Genomic DNA, 21,480 nt, shown 5'->3' with positions numbered 1-21,480 from the left:
GTGGTGTTCAGAAGTCTCTTTGATTGTAGGTGAACTACAAATCCCAGCAACTACAACTCCCAAATGTCAAGCTTTATTTTCCCCAACTCCACCACTGTTCACATTTGGGCATATTGAGTATTTGTGACAAGTTTGGTCCAGATCTATCTTGGTTTGAGTCCGGATGTAGGTGAACTAAAACTCCAAAACTCAAGGTCAATGTCCATCAAACCCTTCCAATATTTTCTGTTGGTCATGGTGGTTCTGTGATGAAGTTTGGCCCAATTCTATTGTTCATGGAGTTCAGAATGCGCTTTGATTGTAGGTGAACTATAAATCCCAGCAACTACAACTCCCAAATGACAAAATCAATCCCCTTCCCCAAACCCACCAGTATTCAAATGTGGGCATAGTGGGTATTTGTGCCAAATTTGGTCCAGTGAATGAAAATATATCCTGCATCTCAGGTATTTACATTATGATTCCTAACAGTAGCAAAATGTCAGTGATGAAGTAGCAACGAAAATAATTTTATGTTTGGGGGTCACCATAACATGAGGAACTGTATTAAGGGGTCACGGCATTCGGAAAGTTCAGAAACACTGGCCTAGGAAGGAGGTCATCACCAAATCAGGGTCAGCTTGAAAACACAGAATTGCAACTCAGTGCCTTCAAATCATTTCTGACCTTAAGGTGAACCTGTCATAGGGTTTTCCGGGGGGTGAGAATGTGTGACCTGCTAAGGCAGTGGTTCTCCACCTGTGGGTCCCCAGGTGTTTTGGCCTACAACTCCCAGAAATCCCAGCCAGTTTACCAGCTTTTAGGATTTCTGGAAGTTGAAGAACAAAACATCTGGGGACCCACAGGTTGAGAACCACTGTGCTAAGGATATGCAGTATATTTCCATGGCTGAGAAGGAAATCGAACCCTGGTCTCCGTAGTCATAGTCTAATATTCCAACCACTTGTTCGCTCTCTAGATGTGAGAGCAGACCTACTCTAAATTAAACTGCAGACCTGCCTCAAGGATATTCCTCTGAAAATCAGGTCAAAGATAACCAATACTGAGCAGCGAACAGCCATCACATGCTTTGGGGTTTCTCTGAGCCAAAACAGGAGTGATGGACGTGATTTCTTGACCTGCTTATTGATGGAAAGAGGATCGGAATGTGTGGTGGATTTCAACTCCTCAGTGGGGGATTTGAGCCTAAACTTTCCCAATCGATTTTCCTTCTCCCTTGTTTTTCTCCTTCTTTCTATCTCATTCGTGGAGCTGTCAGGAGCCATGGTAACTTTAATTATCCCCCTCCGTACTTCCGGAGTGATGGAAATCAGAAGCGAGGAGCTCCATGGCTTCCATTTTCGGAAGCCGGTCTCTAGCAATAGGTGGACCCTTAAATCTACTTTTGTGGTCCTTTGGCCTCTTCGGACTTTGAGACAGCACACTTTACTGACTTTACAGAGGACATTCCATCTGAACATGAGGAAGAACTTCCTGACTGTGAGAGCCGTTCAGCAGTGGAACTCTCTGCCCCGGAGTGTGGTGGAGGCTCCTTCTTTGGAAGCTTTTAAACAGAGGCTGGATGGCCATCTGTCAGGGGAGATTTGAATGCAATATTCCTGCTTCTTGGCAGAATGGGGTTGGACTGGATGGCCCATGAGGTCTCTTCCAACTCTTTGATTCTATGATTCTATGATTCTCCAGGAGTACCACGATCCAGGGATGTCATGCTACCCATGCTCTATTCTGCCTTGGTTAGACCACACCTGGAATACTGTGTCCAATTCTGGGCACCACAACTGAAAGGAGATGTTGACTCTAAGCTGGAATGTGTCCAGAGGAAGGCGACTCAAATGATTAAGGGTCTGGAGAACAAGCCCTATGAGGAGTGGCTTAAAGAGCTGTGCACGTTTACCCTGCAGAAGAGAAGGCTGAGAGGAAACATGGTGAGGGCCATGGATCAAGATGTGAGAAGAAGTCATAGTGAGGAAGGAGCAGGTTTGTTTTCTGCTGGAGGAGGTTTTATGGGTGTGTAGCTGAAGGGTGTGTGTTCTGTCACACACTGGGCCTGTAATAATTGTCTTTTGAAATAGGACGTGCACCTTGTGCCCAGCGGGAAGCCAGGGCGCCATGAAAGAGGCCCTTAAGGATTTTCCTGAAGAAATTGTCTTTAGGTGGCTTGAAAGGTTAAACAAAGTCCTTTATTATTGAACAAATTAAACAGATATTTCTCAAATCTTCAATGAGTCAAACAAATGCTTCAAGGCTTTAAATCAACTGGTGGCTTCCTTAATCTTCTCCACAAGGGACAGGCAACTGTCTTCGTTAATTGTTCTTATACTTTGAGAGGAAAACCCTTTTTTAACCTCTCCCAGGCTGTCTGTTATCTAAGTTTTGTTGGTGTGGGGTCTACTACCGATTCCAAACTGCGTCTTGGTAAACCTACCAGACAAAGCTTGTAGATTCTCCAGCTGGAGTTCTTTGGGTCTGTAAAGCTGTTTTCTCTCTGGAATTTCTTTAAGACTTTAGGGCTGTTTCCCTCAGATGCTGTGAGGCTGAGAGGCTGCAAGTTCCCAGCCAGAGCTTTAGGGATTTCCCCCTGAAATGTCTTGAGAAATGAAGCTTTTCTGCAGGTGAAGCTTGTCCACGTCCTCTAACTTAGCTTTCCTCATTAAGACTAACTAAAAATGGTCCCCTCTTCCCTTCCCATCTCCCTGGGAGAAGGGGCGGATCCAAACTTAATAATGATAGACAGGTGGCTTGCCCTATGACTGCAAACCAAAGGAAGCCACCTTTTGCAGAATCCCTGAAACTTTGGAATGCATGCAAACACTTAATAGAAAGAAAATAAAGTTGGAGCTCCTGGTACAGATGTACCAGCACAGTGTGCAGTAGGCATGTGCAATCCATGGTTCTAAATGGTTCTAAAGAACCTACAAAACTAAAGTTCTGGTTGTGAAAACTAGGAGGCGTTGGTGCTTTGCTTCTACAGTGTTGCTAAAGTTCTGGTGGTGAAAATTTCAGAACTCTAACAAAACTTTCAAAATTTCATTATTATTTCATCATGGCTGATTTTTATGACAGAACCAATTAGGAACTGCCATTCATAACAGAATTTTGAAAGTTGTGTTAGAGTTCTGAAAGTTTCAACACCAGAACTTTAGCAACACTGTAGAAGCTAAGCACCAGTGCTCCCTAGTTTTCACCACCAGAACTTCAGTTTTGTAAGTACTTTAGAACCATGGATCGCGCATGCCTAGTGTGCAGGATTCCTCCATTCTGCAAAGCTGAATGTACTGGAAGACCTCGAACAGAGGTCCACAAACTTTTTAAAGAGAGGGCCAGGTCACAGTCCCTCAAACTGTTGGAGGGCCGGATTATAATTGGAAAGAAACATGAATTAATTCCTATGCACACTGCACATACCTTATTCGTAGTGCAAAAAACAAAACAAAACAAAACAAAAAAACCCTGCTTAAAAACAATACAATAATTAAAATGCAGAACAATTAAAAAAATATATAAACTTATTAGTATTTCAATGGGAAGTGTGGGCCTGCTTTTGGCTGATGAGATAGGATTGTTGTTGTGTGCTTTCAAGTCAATTCAGACTTAGGTTGACCCTGAGCAAGGGCCAGGTAAATGATCTTGGAGGGCCATATCCGGCTCCCAGACCTTAGTTTGAGGACCCCTGACCTAGAATCATAGAATCATTGAGTTGGATGAGACCTCGTGGAGACTAGGACGCAATGGAACAATGGCTTCAAACTACAAGAAAGAAGATTCCATCTGAACATGAGGAAGAACTTCCTGACTGTGAGAGCTGTTCAGCAGTGGAACTCTCTGCCCCAGAGTGTGGTGGAGGCTCCTTCTTTGGAGGCTTTGAAACAGAATTGCATAAATATGTGAGAGGAAGTCATAGGGAGGAGGGAGCAAGCTTGTTTTCTACTGCCCTGGAGACTAGGGCATGGAACAATGGCTTCAAACTACAAGAAAGAAGATTCCATCTGAACATGAAGAATAACTTCCTGTGAGAGTCGTTCAGCAGTGGAACTCTCTGGCCCAGGCTCCTTCTTTGGAGGCTTTGAAATAGAGGCTTCCAGTGACGCAGTGGGTTGAACCGTTGTGCCAGCAGGACTGAAGACTGACAGGTCAGAGGTTTGAATCCCGGGAGAGCATGGATGAGCTCCTTCTGTCAGCTCCAGCTCTCCATGTGGGGACATGAGGGAAGCCTCCCACAGGATGGTAAAACTTCCACGCGTCCCCTGGGCAATGTCATTGCAGACGGCCAATTCTCTCACACCAGAAGTAACTTGCAGTTTCTCAAGTCACTCCTGACACACTCACATGCACACAAAACTTAAGTAGTGTCAAACTGCATTAATTTGACAGTGTAGATCAGTGGTTCTCAACCTTACTATTGCCTTGACCCCTTAATAGAGTTCCTCCTGTTGTGGTGACCCCCCCCCCCTCCCACCATAAAATCATTTTCATTGCTACTTCATAACTGTCATTTTGCTACTGATATCAATTGTAATGTAAATATCTGATGTATTTTCATTTACTGGACCAAATTTGGCACAAATACTCAATACACCCAAGTTTGAATACTGATGGGGTTGGGGGGGGGGGTGGTATTGATTTTGTCATTGGGGAGTTGTAGTTGCTGGGAATTATAGTTCACCTACAATCAAAGAGCCTTCTGAACTCCACCAATGATGGAATTGAACCAAACTTGGCACACAGAACTCCCATGACCAACAGAAAACACTTTGGTGGGACCTTGAGTTTGGGAGTTGTAGTTCACCTACATCCAGGTAAAGCACTGTGGACTTAAACAATGATGGATCTGAACCAAACTTGGCATGGATACTCAATATGCCCAAATGTGAACAGTGGTGGAGTTTGGGGAAGATAGACATTGACACTTGTGAGTTGTAGTTACTGGGATGTATAGTTCACTTACAATCAAAGAGCCTTCTGAACTCCACCAATGATGGAATTGAACCAAACTTGGCACACAGAACTCCCATGACCAACAGAAAACACTTTGGTGGGACCTTGAGTTTGGGAGTTGTAGTTCACCTACATCCAGGTAGAGCACTGTGGACTCAAACAATGATGGATCTGAACCAAACTTGGCATGGATACTCAATATGCCCAAATGTGAACAGTGGCAGAGTTTGGGGAAGATAGACATTGACACTTGTGAGTTGTAGTTACTGGGATGTATAGTTCAGTTCACCTACAATCAAAGAGCATTCTGAACCCCACCAGTGACAGAACTGGGCCAAACTTCCCACTCAGAGCCCCCATGACCAATAGAAAATACTGTATTGTCGAAGGCTTTCATGGCTGGAATCACTCAGTTCTTGTGGGTTTTTTCGGGCTATATGGCCATGTTCTAGAGGCATTTCTCTTGACGTTTCGCCTGCATCTATGGCAAGCATCCTCAGAGGTGAGGTCTGCTGGAATTGGGAAAAAGGGGGTTTATATATCTGTGGAATGACCAGGGTGAGACAAAGGGCTTTTGTAAGTTGGGCTAGGTGTGGATCTTTCAACTGCCCACCTTGATTAGCATACAATGGGCTGACTGTGCCTGGAGCAAACTCTTCTTGAAAGGTGATTAGATGTCCCTGCCTGTTTCTCTCTCTGCTGTTTTTGCTGTTGCAATTTTAGAATTTTTTAATACGGATAGCCAGATTTTGTTCATTTTCATGGTCTCCTCCTTTCTGTTGAAATTGTCCACATGCTTGTGGATTTCAGTGGCTTCTCTGTGTAGCCTGACATGGTGGTTGTGAGAGCGGTCCAGCATTTTTGTGTTCTCAAATAAAATGCTGTGTCCAGGTTGGTTCATCAGGTTCTCTGCTATGGCTGATTTCTCTGGTTGGATTAGTCTGCAGTGCCTTTCATGTTCCTGGATTCTTGTTTGGGCATTGCTGCGTTTGGTGGTCCCTATGAAGACTTGTCCACAGCTGCATGGTAGACGGTAGACTCCTCACCTCTGAGGATGCTTGCCATAGATGCAGGCGAAACGTCAGGAGAAATGCCTCTAGAACATGGCCATATAGCCCGGAAAAACCCACAAGAACTGAGAAAATACTGTGTTTTCTGATGGTCTTTGGCAACCCCTCTGACACCCCCTTATGACCCCTCCAGGGATCCCGAACCCCAGGTTGAGAAACACTGGTGTAGATGTAATCATAGTCACTTTTCCCAAGCTCTGGCCTTAAACACATCAGGGCTGGCATATCATATTTTTATTGCAGTGGATGAGGAACAAGTCAACTCAGTGGTAGGCACTGAGTTCTGTTCCACCTGCAAAAGAAAATTCCAGTTTTCTCTGGGGCCGCCATTCTTCCTGAATCCTCTGCCTCCCCAAAAAACAGGCCTTGGCTTATCAGCCCCACCGCCAGACGCTCTCTAATGAGGCTTATCCTGCTTTGCCAGGCCGGCTTAGCCGTGTCCATCTAGCCCGAGCGGAGAGGATCCTTTCTTTCGCAAACCTCATTAATAGCGCTAAGCTGTCCTGGGCATGGGGCGATAATGGGCCTCCCCGTTTAAGGCACTGTGCATCCGAGTGGGAGGGTGTGCGTGTGTGTGTTTTAGGGCATGTTTTTGGGTGGAAAATTTTGACACAAAGCGAGTGGCCTTCATCTCATCTCCGGCTGTGTAGACCTCATCCTTTCAGAACCCAGCTTTGTGACTTGGAAGGAAATAAACCTCTGCTTTCCTTCTTTTGAAAAATCAAATAGCTAAAAGAGGTCAAAGGAATGCCATGGTACATTATCCACCCCTAGAGCATATTCGTTTGAGTGCCAATCCTTCTGCCTGTCTTTCTTTCCTCTTTTATTTATCTACTAGCCGTCCCCTGCCAGGCGTTGCTGTGGACCAGTCTCGTGATCTGGGAAATAAAGTAATGAGACAGTGTTGGTTTCTAATATATGTAATTTCTTGATGCTTGTGGGTAAACAGCATTTCTTGCTGTGTCTTTGTCAGTGTTGATGTGGAGATTGTCTGGTTTGCCCACTCTGGAACATGCAACATATAATAGTCCTTCTTTAGGGGTCCCTTTCAAATCTAGGATACTTACTTACTTAGGCGATCCCTCGTTTCCCGAGGAGGATTGTCTTCCAATATTCTTGTGGGTCCGTATGTGGCTGTGGAGCCCTATTCTTGATCTGCATCTTCTCCCGCAGTGAGGGCATTGGTTTCCAGGTGGAAGGCGGTCTCGGTTGGGTTTGCTTGATGCGCCTTCCTCTTGGTATGCTTCTCCCTTTCACCCGCCATTCGTGACTCTTCAAATTCTGCAGCACTGCTGGTCACAGCTGACCTCCAGCTGGAGCGCTCAAGAGCCAGGGCTTCCCAGTTCTCAGTGTCTATGCCAGAGTTTTTAAGGTTGGCTTTGAGCCCATCTTTCAATCTCTTTTCCTGTCCACCAGCCTTCCATTTTCCGTTCTTGAGTTCGGAGTAGAGCAACTGCTTTGGGAGACGAACCCCACCAATGACAAAATTGGGCCAAACTCCCACATAGAACCCCCATGATCAACAAAAAAATACTGTGTTTTCTGGTGGTCTTTAGTGACCCCTCTGACACCCCCTTATGACCCCTCCAGGGGTCCCAACCCCCAGGTTGAGAAGCACTGAGTTAAATCCTTGGGACTGCTGACCGAAACATCGGCTGTTCGAATCCGGGGAATTGGTAAGTTTCTGTCTGTCAGCTCCAGCTTCCCATGCAGAAACATGAGAGAACCCTCCCACAGGACGGTAACACATCCAGGCATCCCCTGGGCAATGCCCTTGCAAACAGCCAATTCTTTCAGACCAGAAGTGACTTGCAGTTTCTCAAGTCACTTCTGACCCCAAAAACCAGTTTAGAGAGAAGCATTTAACACTTTTTTTGAGAGCTCTAGTTTCTCCCAACGACAAGGATTTCATAGAATCATAGAATCACAGAATCAAAGAGTTGGAAGAGACCTCATGGGCCATCCAGTCCAACCCCATTCTGCCAAGAAGCAGGAATATTGCATTCAAATCACCCCTGACAAATGGCCATCCAGCCTCTGCTTAAAAGCTTCCAAAGAAGGAGCCTCCACCACACTCTGGGGCAGAGAGTTCCACTGCTGAATGGCTCTCACAGTCAGGAAGTTCTTCCTAATGTTCAGATGGAATCTCCTCTCTTGTAGTTTGAAGCCATTGTTCCGCGTCCTAGTCTCCAAGGAAGCAGAAAACAAGCTTGCTCCCTCCTCCCTGTGGCTTCTTCTCACATATTTATACATGGCTATCATATCTCCTCTCAGCCTTCTCTTCTTCAGGCTAAACATGCACAGTTCCCTAAGCCGCTCCTCATAGGGCTTGTTTTCCAGACCCTTGATCATTTTAGTCGCCCTCCTCTGGACACATTCCAGCTTGTCAATATCTCTCTTGAATTGTGGTGCCCAGAATTGGACACAATATTCCAGATGTGGTCTAACCAAAGCAGAATAGAGGGGTAGCATTACTTCCTTAGATCTAGACACTAGGCTCCTATTGATGCAGGCCAAAATCCCATTGGCTTTTTTGCCGCCACATCACATTGTTGGCTCATGTTTAACTTGTTGTCCACGAGGACTCCAAGATCTTTTTCACACGTACTGCTCTCGAGCCAGGCATTGTCCCCCATTCTGTATCTTTGCATTTCATTTTTTCTGCCAAAGTGGAGTATCTTGCATTTGTCACTGTTGAACTTCATTTTGTTAGTTTTGGCCCATCTCTCTAATCTGTCAAGATTGTTTTGAATCCTGCTCCTGTCCTCTGGACTATTGGCTATCCCTCCCAATTTGGTGTCATCTGCAAACTTGATCATGCCTTCTAGCCCTTCATCTAAGTCATTTGCAGTTTGGTGAAGCACCAGCCATCTTTGCCAGAGAAGGCTGAAGATGGTCAAGGTGATCAAGGTGGTCAGTTGAAACATTCATACCTAGCTCCAGCAGACAAGAGTCCTTTGTCTCACCCAGGTCATTCCACAGATATATAGACCCTTTTCAACAGACCTCACTACCTCTGAGGATGCTTGCCATAGATGCAGACGAAATGTCAGGAGAGAATGCCTCTAGACCATGGCCATATAGCCCGAAAAAACCTACAACAACCCAGTGATTCCAGCCATGAAAGCCTTCGACAATACAAGGCTGAAGATGTTGTAGAGATACAACTCCCATTGAGCCATGGTGGTTGAAGTGATGTTGAACTGCATTCATTCTCTAGTGTAGATGCTTACTCGGCCTTTGGTTGCATTGCCCCTATTGCGCGAGGCACCGTTCTATTCAGTGCAATGATGCAACGAATGTGGAAGTTGGTGGCAATGAATTAGCCGAACATATTCAGTGAAGTACCCGCTGAGTCAACACGGAGCGCAGTTGGAGAGATGTACAATTATTTTGACGCAAATCGAAGACCCGGGAGATTATATCTTTTGCTGATTGCTCAAAGCAGTTTTCGGGGGAGCCGAGAACAGGGAAGTTGGGAGCCCAGAAGAGTGGCTCCGGGGAAGATTAAGAGAATTAGACTCCTTGCTGGCGTTGGAAAAGAGAAGAGGAGGAGAGGGCTAGAGGGGATACAATCCGGAGATAAAAGCTCATAAAAGAATGTGCAAATGAGTAGAGAGAGAAATTGTTTTCCTTAATTAGCAACTGATAAGCTTAGAGATAATGGGCTCCAGAATAAAACAAAATAAGGAGGGGGGAAATCAATTTAGCTCAGAGGAAAAGCACAGTTTAATGAATGGTGAGATCAGCAAGGGATTGGTGGCGAAGGAGCTCCCACAAATCGCAGCAAAATAATCATGTCAAGGCATTGGGTTGTTGGGTGTGACAATGTAAATATCAATGGGTATGTGTTGTCGAAGGCCTTCATGGCCGGAATCACTGGGTTGCTGTGAGTTTTCCGGGCTGTCTGGCCATGTTCCAGAAGCATTCTCTGGTTGTCTCTGGTTGCTTCTGGATCGAGAGAATCAGCCGTCTACGAAGACGTTGCCCAGGGGACGCCCGGATGTCTTGCAATCCTGCAAGGAGGCTTCTCTCATGTCCCCCATGTCTCATGTCTCTCATGTCTCATGTTTCTTAGATCAACAGAGACACTCGCTGGAACACCCCAGCAAGCGAGAGTCCAAAAGTGGCAGGCCCAAACCCAGCACCTCAATCCATGGGTGATATCAGATGAGAGACCAAGGCAGAGACATCTCCAGCTCATCCCTTGTTTGGGTATCAGCCAGCACGCCAACGACTTAAATCAAGAAATAGTTTTCTTAGATCTACAGAGACACTCGCTGGAACACCTCAGCAAGCGAGAGTTCAAAAGTGGCAGGCTCAAACCCAGCACCTCAATCCGTGGGTGATACCAGATGAAAGACACAGAAGACTGGGCGACTTGGAAGGCGCTGAACAGACTGCGCTCTGGCACCACAAGATGCAGAACCAACCTTAAGAAATGGGGCTATAAAGTGGAATCCACAACATGCGAGTGCGGAGAAGAGCAAACCACTGACCACCTGCTGCAATGCAACCTGAGCCCTGCCACATGCACAATGGAGGACCTTCTTGCGGCAACACCAGAGGCATTCCATGTGGCCAGATACTGGTCAAAGGACATTTAACCAACTACCAAATTTGCAAAATCTCTGTGTGTGTTTTTTTCTTTTTCTTTTTAATCTGTGTGTTTGTTTTGCTCTGTTAGAATTGTAATACAATGGTACGGTTGCTGATGACACGATAAATAAATAGAAGCATTCTCTCCTGATGTTTCACCTGAGGTATGCCTTCCAGGTATGCCAGCCTCTGAGGATGCCTGCCATAGATGTGGTGAAACGTCAGGAGAGAATGCTTCTGGAACAGAAGGGAAGAGATGGGAGAGAAAGAAAGAAAGAAAGAAAAAGAAGAGAGGGAAGGAAAAGAAAGAAAAAGGAGGGAGGGCAGGAAGGAAGAGAAAGGAAAGAGGGAAAATGTATGAGAGGAAGAAAAGAAAAAGAAAGAAAGAAGGAAAGAGATGGGAGAAGGAAGAGAGGGATGAAAAAGAAAGAAAAAGGAGGGAGGGAAGGAAGAGAAAGGAAAGAGGGAAAGGCTATAAGGGGGAGGAAGGAAAGAAAAAGAAAGACGGATAGAGATAAAAAATAAACAGAAGGGAAAAGGAAGAGAGGGAGTGAAAAGAAAGAAAAAGGAGGGAGGATAGAAAGGAAGAGAAAGGAAAGAGAAAAAGGTATGAGAGGAAGGAAGGAAAGAAAATGAAGGGAAGAGACAGGAAGGAAAGAAATAAGGGAGAAGGAAGAGAGGGACGGAAAAGAAAGAAAAATGAGGGAGAAAGGAAAGGGAAGGAAGAGAAAGGAAAGAGGGAAAGATATGAGGGGAAGGAAGGAAAGAAAAAGAAAGAATGGAAGAGATAGAAAAGAAAGAAGGGAGAGAGGGAGGGAGGGGAAAGAAAGAAAAAGGAGGGAAGGGAGGAAGAGAAGGGAGAGGAGGGGAAAGGTATGAGGGGAAGGAAGAAAAAAAAGAGAAGGGAAGAGACAGGAAAGAAAAAAGAAGGAAGAGATGAAGGAGAGGATGGAACAAAGAAAAATGGAAGAGAAAACCCAAAAGGACCCAACTGGGACCTTGGAAGGACTGGGGTTTGAGATTGTGCAATCTATCTTTATCATGTCTGGAAACCAAATATGACCAATGAGAAGACCATTATCTGGTCGTTCAATTTCCAGAATTCCCCACTTTCTGAGGATTCTGGGATTTTACCCCCCCCCCCCCCACAAAGGACCATTCACCCAGTTCTGTTTCCATATTGAAGCCTTTGCTGCCCTTGTTCCTTATCCTCGTCTTGCTTCAAAGGGGAAAGAAAAGCAGGCGTTCTCCAAAAGGAAGATACAACACGGCTAGCAAAACGGCACTACCTCCCTCCCAGGAAGAACACTGGCAGGGGAAAGGGAGAGAAACAATTTCACCCTTTGTTTCTTCTTAATTTCAATGCAGACTTTTTTTTTAATATTTAGCGTAATCCGCTCAGAGACTTTGGGAAGACAGAGATGAAATTAATTCAGAGCTGCCACCGGGGGAGGCTTTGCACCAGCGCATTTCCTCTTTGAATGCTCTTGAACTGTAGAGCTGTTGCAAGGCTCTGCTTCAGGTCAGGTCTGTGCACAATTGTATGCAAGGATGGTGTGAGGGGAGAGCTACCGAAACATCAAGACAGGGACAAAAGCTTATAGAATCATAGAATCAAAGAGTTGGAAGAGACCTCATGAGCCATCCAGTCCAACCCCTTGCCAAGAAGCAGGAATATTGCATTCAAATCACCCCTGACAGATGGCCATCCAGCCTCTGTTTAAAAGCTTCCAAAGAAGGAGCCTCCACCACACACCGGGGCAGAGAGTTCCACTGCTGAACGGCTCTCACAGTCAGGAAGTTCTTCCTCATGTTCAGATGGAATCTCCTCTCTTGTAGTTTGAAGCCATTGTTCCGTGTCCTAGTCTCCAGGGAAGCAGAAAACAAGCTTGCTCCCTCCTCATCCCTGTGGCTTCCTCTCACATATTTATACATGGCTATCATATCTCCTCTCACCCTTCTCTTCTTCAGGCTAAACATGCCCAGTTCCTTAAGCCGCTCCTCATAGGGCTTGTTCTCCAGACCCTTGATCATTTTAGTCGCCCTCCTCTGGACACATTCCAGCTTGTCAATATCTCTCTTGAATTGTGGGGCCCAGAATTGGACACAATATTCCAGGTGTGGTCTAACCAAAGCAGAATAGAGGGGTAGCATGACTTCCCTAGATCTAGACACTATGCTCCTATTGATGCAGGCCAAAATCCCACTGACATTTTTTGTGGCCACATCACATTGTTGGCTCATGTTTAACTTGTTGTCCACGAGGACCCCAAGATCTTTTTCACACGTACTGCTCTCGAGCCAGGCATTGTCCCCCATTCTGTATCTTTGCATTTCGTTTTTCCTGCCAAAGTGGAGTATCTTGCATTTGTCCCTGTTGAACTTCATTTTGTTAGTTTTGGCCCATCTCTCTAATCTGTCAAGATCGTTTTGAATCCTGCTCCTGTCCTCTGGAGTATTGGCTCTCCCTCCTAATTTGGTGTCGTCTGCAAACTTGATGATCCTGCCTTCTAGCCCTTCATCTAAGTCATTAATAAAGATGTTGAACAGGACTGGGCCCAGGACGGAACCCTGCGGCACTCCACTTGTCACTTCTTTCCAGGATGAAGAGCAAGCATTGGGGAGAATCACCCTCTGGGTTCGTCCATTTAACCAATTACAGATCCACCTCACCGTAGTTTTGCCTAGCCCACATTGGACTAGTTTGTTCAATGTGGGCTAGGCAAAACTACGGTTAGGTGGATCAGTAATTGGTTAATTCAATCCCAGATAAGTCAAGCGGGTGACACTGAAGTCTGTTGAACAGGGATTTCATGCCAGGTATCACCACATAGAGTATGACTCACATATTTTTGGATGATACATGCCCAGACTATGCATGAATGTGCCAAATCTTGCAAACCCTATTGAAATGAAAGACATATGGTACAGGAGGACCTAGAAAAGGCCTAGAGAGGCCATTTTTGGCTGAATGAAACCATGGATAGTAGTTAATCCTACTGAAATGAAGGATATTGACAAGCTGGAATGTGACTAAAATGATCAAGGGTTTGGAGAACAATCTCTATGAGGAGCAGCTTAAAGAGCTGGGCGTGTTTAGCCTGAAGAAGAGAAGGCTGAGAGGAGACATGATAGCCATGTATAAATATGTGAGAGAAAGTCATAGGGAGGAGGGAGCAAGCTTGTTTTTTGCTGCCCCGGAGACCAGGACGCAGAACAATGGCTCAAACTACAAGAAAGGAGATTCCATCTGAACATGAGGAAGAACTTCCTGACTGTGAGAGCCGTTCAGCAGTGGAACTCTCTGTCCCGGAGTGTGGTGGAGGCTCCTTCTTTGGAAGCTTTTAAACAGAGGCTGGGTGGCCACCTGTCGGGGATGGTTTGAATGCAATTTTCCTGCTTCTTGGTAGAATGGGGTTGGACTGGATGGCCCATGAGGTCTGTTCCAACTCAATGATTTTGTAATTCTATATCCTGGCCAAGAATAGCACAGAGCCACACTGGAAGACTTAGAATATTCCCAAAAGATGACATATTTTGATAGGTATGGATAAATTAAACCATGGGTAACTGTGAATCTTATTGAAATGTATGCTTTCCCAACTAAGTATACCAAGAATGTCTCTGCCAAAGACATATTCTGTTAGACATGGGTAAACATACTGAACTCTATTTCCCAGATAGATTCAGCACCTTGGGTAGTTCCTTTAAAGCAGCGTTTCTCAACCTGGGGGTCAGGACCCCTGGCAGGGTTGTGAGGGGGTGTCAGAGGGGTTGCCAAAGACTACAAAAAAAAAAACAACAACAACAAAACAAACCACAGTATTTTCTGTTGGCCATGGAGGTTCTGTGTGGGAAGTTTGGTCCAATTCTATCATTGGTGGGGTTCAGAATGCTCTTTGATTGTAGGTGAACTATAAATCCCAGCAACTACAACTCCCAAAGGTCAAGGTCTATTTTTCACCAAACTCCACCACTGCTCCCATTTGGGCATATTGAGTATTCATGCCAAGTTTGGCCCAGATCCATCATTGCTTCAGTCCATAGTATTCTCTGGATGTAGGTGAACTACAACTCCCAAACGCAAGATCAATGCCCACCAAACCCTTCCAGTATTTTGTCTTGGTCGTGAGAGTTCTGTGTGCCAAGTTTGGTTCAGTTCCATTATTGGTGGAGTTCAGAATGCTCTTTGATTGTAGGTGAACTATAAATCCCGGCAACTATGGTTCCCAAATGTCAAGGTCTATTTCCCCCAAAATCCAACAGTATTTACATTTGGGCATATTGAGTATTCATGCCAAGTTTGGTCAACATCCATAATTGTTTCAGTCCATAATGTTCGCTGGATGTAGGTGAACTACAACTCCCAAACACAAGGTCAATGCCCACCAAACCCTTCCAGTATTTTGTCTTGGTCATGAGAGTTCTGTGTGACAAGTTTGGTTCAATTCCATCATTGGTGGAGTTCAGAATGCTCTTTGTAGGCAAACTATAAATCCCAGCAACTACAACTCCCAAATGACAAAATCAACTCCAGCAGTATTCAAATGTGGACGTATTGGGTATTTGTTCCAAATTTGATCCAGTTATTAAAAATACATTCTGCATATCAGATATTTACATTACGATTTATAACAGTAGCAAAATTACAGTTATGAAGTAGCAACAAAAACAATGGGTTGTTGTAGGGTTTTTCGGGCTATATGGCCATGTTCTAGAGGCATTATCTCCTGACATTTCACCTCCATCTATAGCAAGCATCCTCTGAGGTAGTGAGGATGCTTGCCATAGATGCAGGCGAAATGTCAGGAGAGAATGCCTCTAGAACATGGTCTTATAGCCTGAAAAAACCTACAACAACCCAGTGATTCCGGCCATGAAAGCCTTCGACAATACAACAAAAACAATGTTGTGGTTGGGTGTCACCACAAAATTGACTGTATTAAGGAGTCACAGCTTTAGAAAGATTGAGAACCACCGACCTAGAATATCCCCAAAGAAGACATATTTGATGGGCATGGATAAATTAAACCATAGGTAATAGTGAACGTTATTGAAATGGATGCAATCCCAGGCAAGAATACCAAGAATATCTCCACAGAGGATAAACACATTGCACTGAATTTCCCAGATGGATTCAGCACCTTGGATAGTTCACCTAAAGCCTGAAGAGAGGGAAGCCCAATCTATTTCAGGAACTCCATTCCAGGCCTTAATGGCAGCCATCACAGGAGCTCTCCAAGGTGCTGAAATATGCCCTCCAAACAAGTCCAGGACCTTGATCAGCTCCTTTAACGTGTTGATAGCTGTAGACTATAAAGAGTGCAGAAGGGGAAGCTCCTGTCCATTACTGTGTGTCTGTTCCTGGTTTTACTACCTGAGCTCTCCAAGGTGCTGAAGGTTATCTGTAAAACAGTTCCAGCATCTTGGAGCGCTCCTTTCAAGTTTGGATCAAAACGTCAGAGCGGATTCAGTCCGTCCAGTTTTTCTGTGCAGTTGGGGACTTTGTGCCGTTCTGTTTTCTTCCTCTGACCCCCGCCTTGACCTTCCAGCTTTTCCTTTTGTCTTGACTGCCGGGTTCTGAGCGGCTGCTCATGGGCAGGTAGGGCACAGCAGGTCAGGCATCAAAGGGAGAGGGATCAAAACACCACAGGTCATCCAGACCCGGAGTCAGGTAGAAAGTTGGATTCCATGGCAGGAGTGATGCTGGAAACACCAAGAGCCGAAGCAAGGTCAGAGGCCAGCAGCCACCGTGATTGAAGTCAAACAAAGGAAAGAAAAGAGCAGGTGGAGTCCTCACGCTTAAGACAAACTGTTTGGACTCATGTACTGCCTTAGTTACATGAGACTTTATAGGGCATGGCTCCCACATCAGTGGGATGGGGATTCACTCCATTTAGTCTGAAGGAACTTTCTAAGGTGCTGAACCTAGAGAGGGTCCAGCACCATGGATAGCTCACTTATAGTTTGCTCTAGGGCTGCAATTCCTTATTACAGGAACGTGGAAGCAACTAGTACAGGCAACCCTTGCTTTTGAAGGTCTTCTTTTTGACAACCTGCTCTTTCAGCCCCTTTCAATAATAACCAGAATTCATACATTCAGTGTGTGGTCTGCTCTTTTGACCTATTCCATTGTATTCCCACAATCCTCCATGAGCTTCTCCTGCCACCCACTACTTTTACCTTTCAATCCACAGCGTTATTTAACTTTGGCATGCATTCATGAGTGTTTTATAGTACATTACAATTCAAACCCATATCTACAGGGCAAATGTTCCCAGACTTCACATGCGTCCACAAACACCATGGATAATAGTGAACTCTATTTCGCAAATTCTGCTCCAAGAATACCATATAATCACATTGGAGGACCTAGAAAATGTCTACAGAGAAGATATGTTGTTGGATGTGGATAATGAAATGTGGATTCCAGTTCTGTGGATATGGGAGTTATTCTGTGTTTATGTTTTTTTTTTTTGGTGACCAAAATGTATTAATAGACTCATAAAAGACACTACATGGACCATGATGTCCAACTGTTGACCAGAACTGCCTTCCACCTGGAAATCAATGCCCTCACTGTGGGAGAAGATGCAGATCAAGTCACCCACCACCAGGATACTACACTTGGAGGACCATCATCCTTGGACTTCAAGGGATCGCCAAAGTAACATTCTTATGCCATGCAGGAAAAGCACAATCAGAGCATCCCCAACAGAAGGCCATTGAACCTTTGTTTAAAAGCCTCCAAGGAAGGTGCTTTCACTGGACTTTGAGGCAGAGAGTTCCACTGTTGAACACTAATTCTTACAGCCAGGAAGTCCTTCCTCCTGTTCAGGTGGAACTTCCTTTCCTGTCATTTGAACCCATGGCTCCATTGAGTCCTAGTCCCCAGGCCAGTGGAATACAAGCCTGTTTTCTCTTCCTTATGACATACTTTCAGATATTTTAAGATGGTATTATGTCTCCTGTCAACCTTATTTTCTGCAGGCTAAACATGCCCAGCTCTTTCAGCTGCTCTTCAGAGGGCATGAGCTAAAGAAAAGACAAGGTTCCACATTTTGACAATGTCCAGTTTTCAACAATGCTCTGGTCTCTAACCTGTAGAATAAGTGCGGGACACCATCCTTCCTGATTTGCTTGAAAGGTAAGTTGGCCTTAGGGGTTGTCCTTCTCAGGATAAGTCATTCAAGCTGAGAACTTGGGCACCTTTCTTTACCAAGTTAAAGGGCCCATGCTGGTGGTGAACGAGGATTAGGGAAATTCTGGGAACACCCCAGCTTTCCCAAACGGAACTCTATCTGGCTTTATGGAGAACCAAAGTGCTCGTGGCTTAAGGTGAGTTCCTGATGAGTACATTCTGGTTATAAACATTCTCTTCTACTCTGCACAACAAACATGGTGTTTTTCAGAGCTTGTCTCAAAAGAGCCATGGGAATGAACAGGATCAAAATAAACAAAGGCAATGGGAGAACCCTAATAAGTCTGGTATTGAGTTGGGTGAGGAAGAGACGATGTCTTCCATTCCAATTTGGGTGAATCCGGTTCTGGATTCTGATCTGAATTTTAAAGTAGTCCTGTGATGTTTTAACTATGGCTCCTTATAGCAGTGGTTCCCAACCTTTTTTTGACCAGGGACCACTTGACCAGGGACCACTCTCTAACATGAGTACCAAATGGGTTCTGAATCAGTTTTTGGTCAACTGTAGATTTGGTTTGGTTGTTTGTGGTGCTGATTCAGAAAACTGCATTGGATAGATCACATCAGCTCTAGCTTCTGATACAGAACATATGCCATCCAGTAGTGGCTTGCCCACAGAAAACCACATTTAATAAACTAGAGCTGATGTGGTAGTAGGAATCTTTTGTGGGTAGTCAGTCTCTTCCCTCTCGACATCCCTGTTGCTTCGGCACTATAAGAGGATTTCGCGAGACCAGTTGCTCTCATTGCCATGTGATATCGAGGCAACAGTGTAGTAATTGTGAGGCCGTGGACTATACGTTCTTGTGGTGGTGGTGTACGGACCACAGGCTTGGAACCACTGCCTTATAGGCTCAGCACATATTGGGATGATTTCTTTAAAATTTAGATTAGAATCTCCAACTGATTTGCCATCTCCCAAAAACATATTTATATACAGAAAGAGGCATCATGTAAAAGAAGGTGCCAGCTTGTTTTCTGTCACTCTAGATATTAGAACATGGGCCATTGGGTTCAAACTGGAGCTGGAGATCTCACTTAAACATTAGGAAGAACTTTTTTATTAAATGTAAGACTTGTTTAAAAATGGAATGGACTGTGTCTGTTTTTAAAGGTCTTTAAACAAGAGCCCCTGGTGACACAGTGGATTAATAATAATAATAATAATAATAATAAACCTTTATTTATACCCCGCTACCATTTCCCGAAGGACTCGGTGTGGCTTACAAGAGGCTGAGCCTAAATACATCAGTAAAAAAGCAACAACAGCAATACAGACAATAAATAAACTCATAAGCAAAGCAATACACAGTAACAATAACCCCACAACACATTAAAAACCTATGGCAGGGCCAAATGTAATATTTAAAATTTTAAAAAATGCTGGGCATGACAAGGTGACATATAACTAGGATTGGTATTTGGAGAGAGATGAAGCGAGCAGACAATGCTAGATCATTAGTAAAGTGCGATTAGGGACATATTACCTAGGGTTTCCTTATTCTGGGAAGGCACACTGGAACAACCATGTTTTCAGGCTCCTCTTAAAGACTGCCAGAGTTGGGGCATGCCTAATGTCCTTGGGGAGTGAGTTCCAGAGTCCAGGGGCCACCACCGAGAAGGCCCTGTCCCTTGTCCCCACCAATCACGCTTGCGATGAAGGTGGGGTCATAAGTAGAGCCTCTCCAGATGAACGAAGAGATCATGTGGGTTTGTACACAGAGATGCGGTCATGCAGATAGGCGGGTCCCAAACCGTTTAGGGCTTTGTAGTAAGCACCTGCACCTTGAATTGGGACCGGAACATGAACGGCAGCCAATGGAGCTCCTTAAACAGGAAGGTTGATCTCTCCACTGAGCTGCTGAACTTGCTGACTGACAGGTTGATGGTTCAAAATCCAGGGAGCAGGGTGAGCTCCTGCTGTTAGCCCCAGCTTCTGCCAACCTAGCAGTTCGAAAACATGCAAGTGTGAGTAGATCAATAGGTACCATTTTGGTGGGAAGGTAATAGCGCTTCATGCAGTCATGCTGGCCGCATGACCTTGGAGGTGTCTATGGACAACGCCGGCTCTTTGGCTTAGAAATGGAGATGGGCACCAACCCTCAGAGTCAGACTCAACTAGACTTAATGTCAAGGGGAAACTTTTACCTTTACTTTAAACAGACTTTTTTTCAGGAGTGCTTCATTTGTGTATTTCCACAAGCCAGGGGCTTGTACCGAATAGCTAGGGAATGGTCTCTTCCAAACGCTTTGATTCTGTAAAAGGGGAGCCATCATGGAAATGGTCTCTGGCTGTGCCATGTGCACAGCCTATCTCCTTTTCTTTCTCTCTATCTGTGTCACAGCTTGGGGTCTTGGGGAGCCAGGGAGGAAATCTTTAAAAGGGAGTGTTTGCCAATACAGAGGGAGAAAGATGGAGCGATCCGGCAGTTGACCTGAATGGGAGGCTAAGTGCCAGCCCAGCGTGAGAGTGTTTACAGGGCAGGCCTCGGTTTAGCAGCTAGTCCTGTAAATTGACTCCAGTCCCGTTGAGGTTGGAAAGGGAGGGCTCTCTCCGGCTCAGCTCAGAGTCTGAACGAAGGGAGGAACTGTCTCGGGTTCCTTGGCAGTTACTATCATATTTACTCAAATCTAATGCTCACCTGTTTTGGCTAGATTCATGCAATATGGTAATCTTAGTAGTAGTAGTAGTAATTTTATTGATTAGCCCTTAGGCCATATCACAATAAGAAACGGAACAACAAGGCCTGACAAGACCTGATCACACTCCACGTAGAAAGTTAAAATAAGACACTTATAATAATACAGTAAATACATATGATAAGACATGATAAAACTGATAAATTGATCAAGCTGAGTATATACATCATATTTCATTATCACCCCTACAATTTACCCCAATCAGCCCTACATATGTGGTTCTCAGACGTATTGTTTTGCTTAAGTACAGAGCTGTTTTATATGTTATTTTTGGGTCTTGGCCACACATAAAATATTTTATTCTGATGTGAGAATCCCAATACATTGTCCGTTTGATATATGGACCAAGGTGGAAGTCTCTCACCTTTTGGTACAATTTACAATCAAACAATATGTGTGCTATATCCTCAATTTCAGGCGCCCCGCAGATACAACTCCGTTCATTATAAGGGATGCTGTTAAATCTCCCGTATCTAACCATTGTCTCGAGCTGATCAAATCTGGCTCGCGTGAATACCTCCCTGAGATGTTTTGGTATTTGCATTTTTAGGTAGTTAGCAGTTTGAAAGGTACGTTTATATTGACTCAGCCATTTTAGGTTAGCAGTCTTACTGAGGGTGGCTCTATCTTTTTGTGCTTCTATATCCAAAATCCTTTGTATAGCACCCTTTCTTACTTGGTCATTTGAGGCGCAGGAGACAGGAAGCCCACAACTTCTTGTATAATTTGTCAGTTGTGTAATCCAGGAGGTCGGTAGTTGGGATTTTATCTGTTCTAGTAGGCACAATTTTGGGAGTCTATCAGGCTCCATTACATTGATTTTACACCAGTAATTGTATGCTCTAAGTTTAGACTGTGCATTGATTGTGTAGATTTCCAGTTCTGCTCTCACTGCAGTAGCAGAGGTCCTTTTATCTACTCCCAGTATGCTTCTCAAGTGCTGGGAATGTGCTTGTTCTATTACTGAGATGGAAC

Source organism: Anolis sagrei, chromosome Y, assembly GCF_037176765.1.
Source record: "Anolis sagrei isolate rAnoSag1 chromosome Y, rAnoSag1.mat, whole genome shotgun sequence".
NCBI lineage: Eukaryota > Metazoa > Chordata > Lepidosauria > Squamata > Dactyloidae > Anolis > Anolis sagrei.
The sequence above is the reverse complement of the archived record's forward strand: the minus strand, read 5'-3'. Positions refer to the sequence as shown.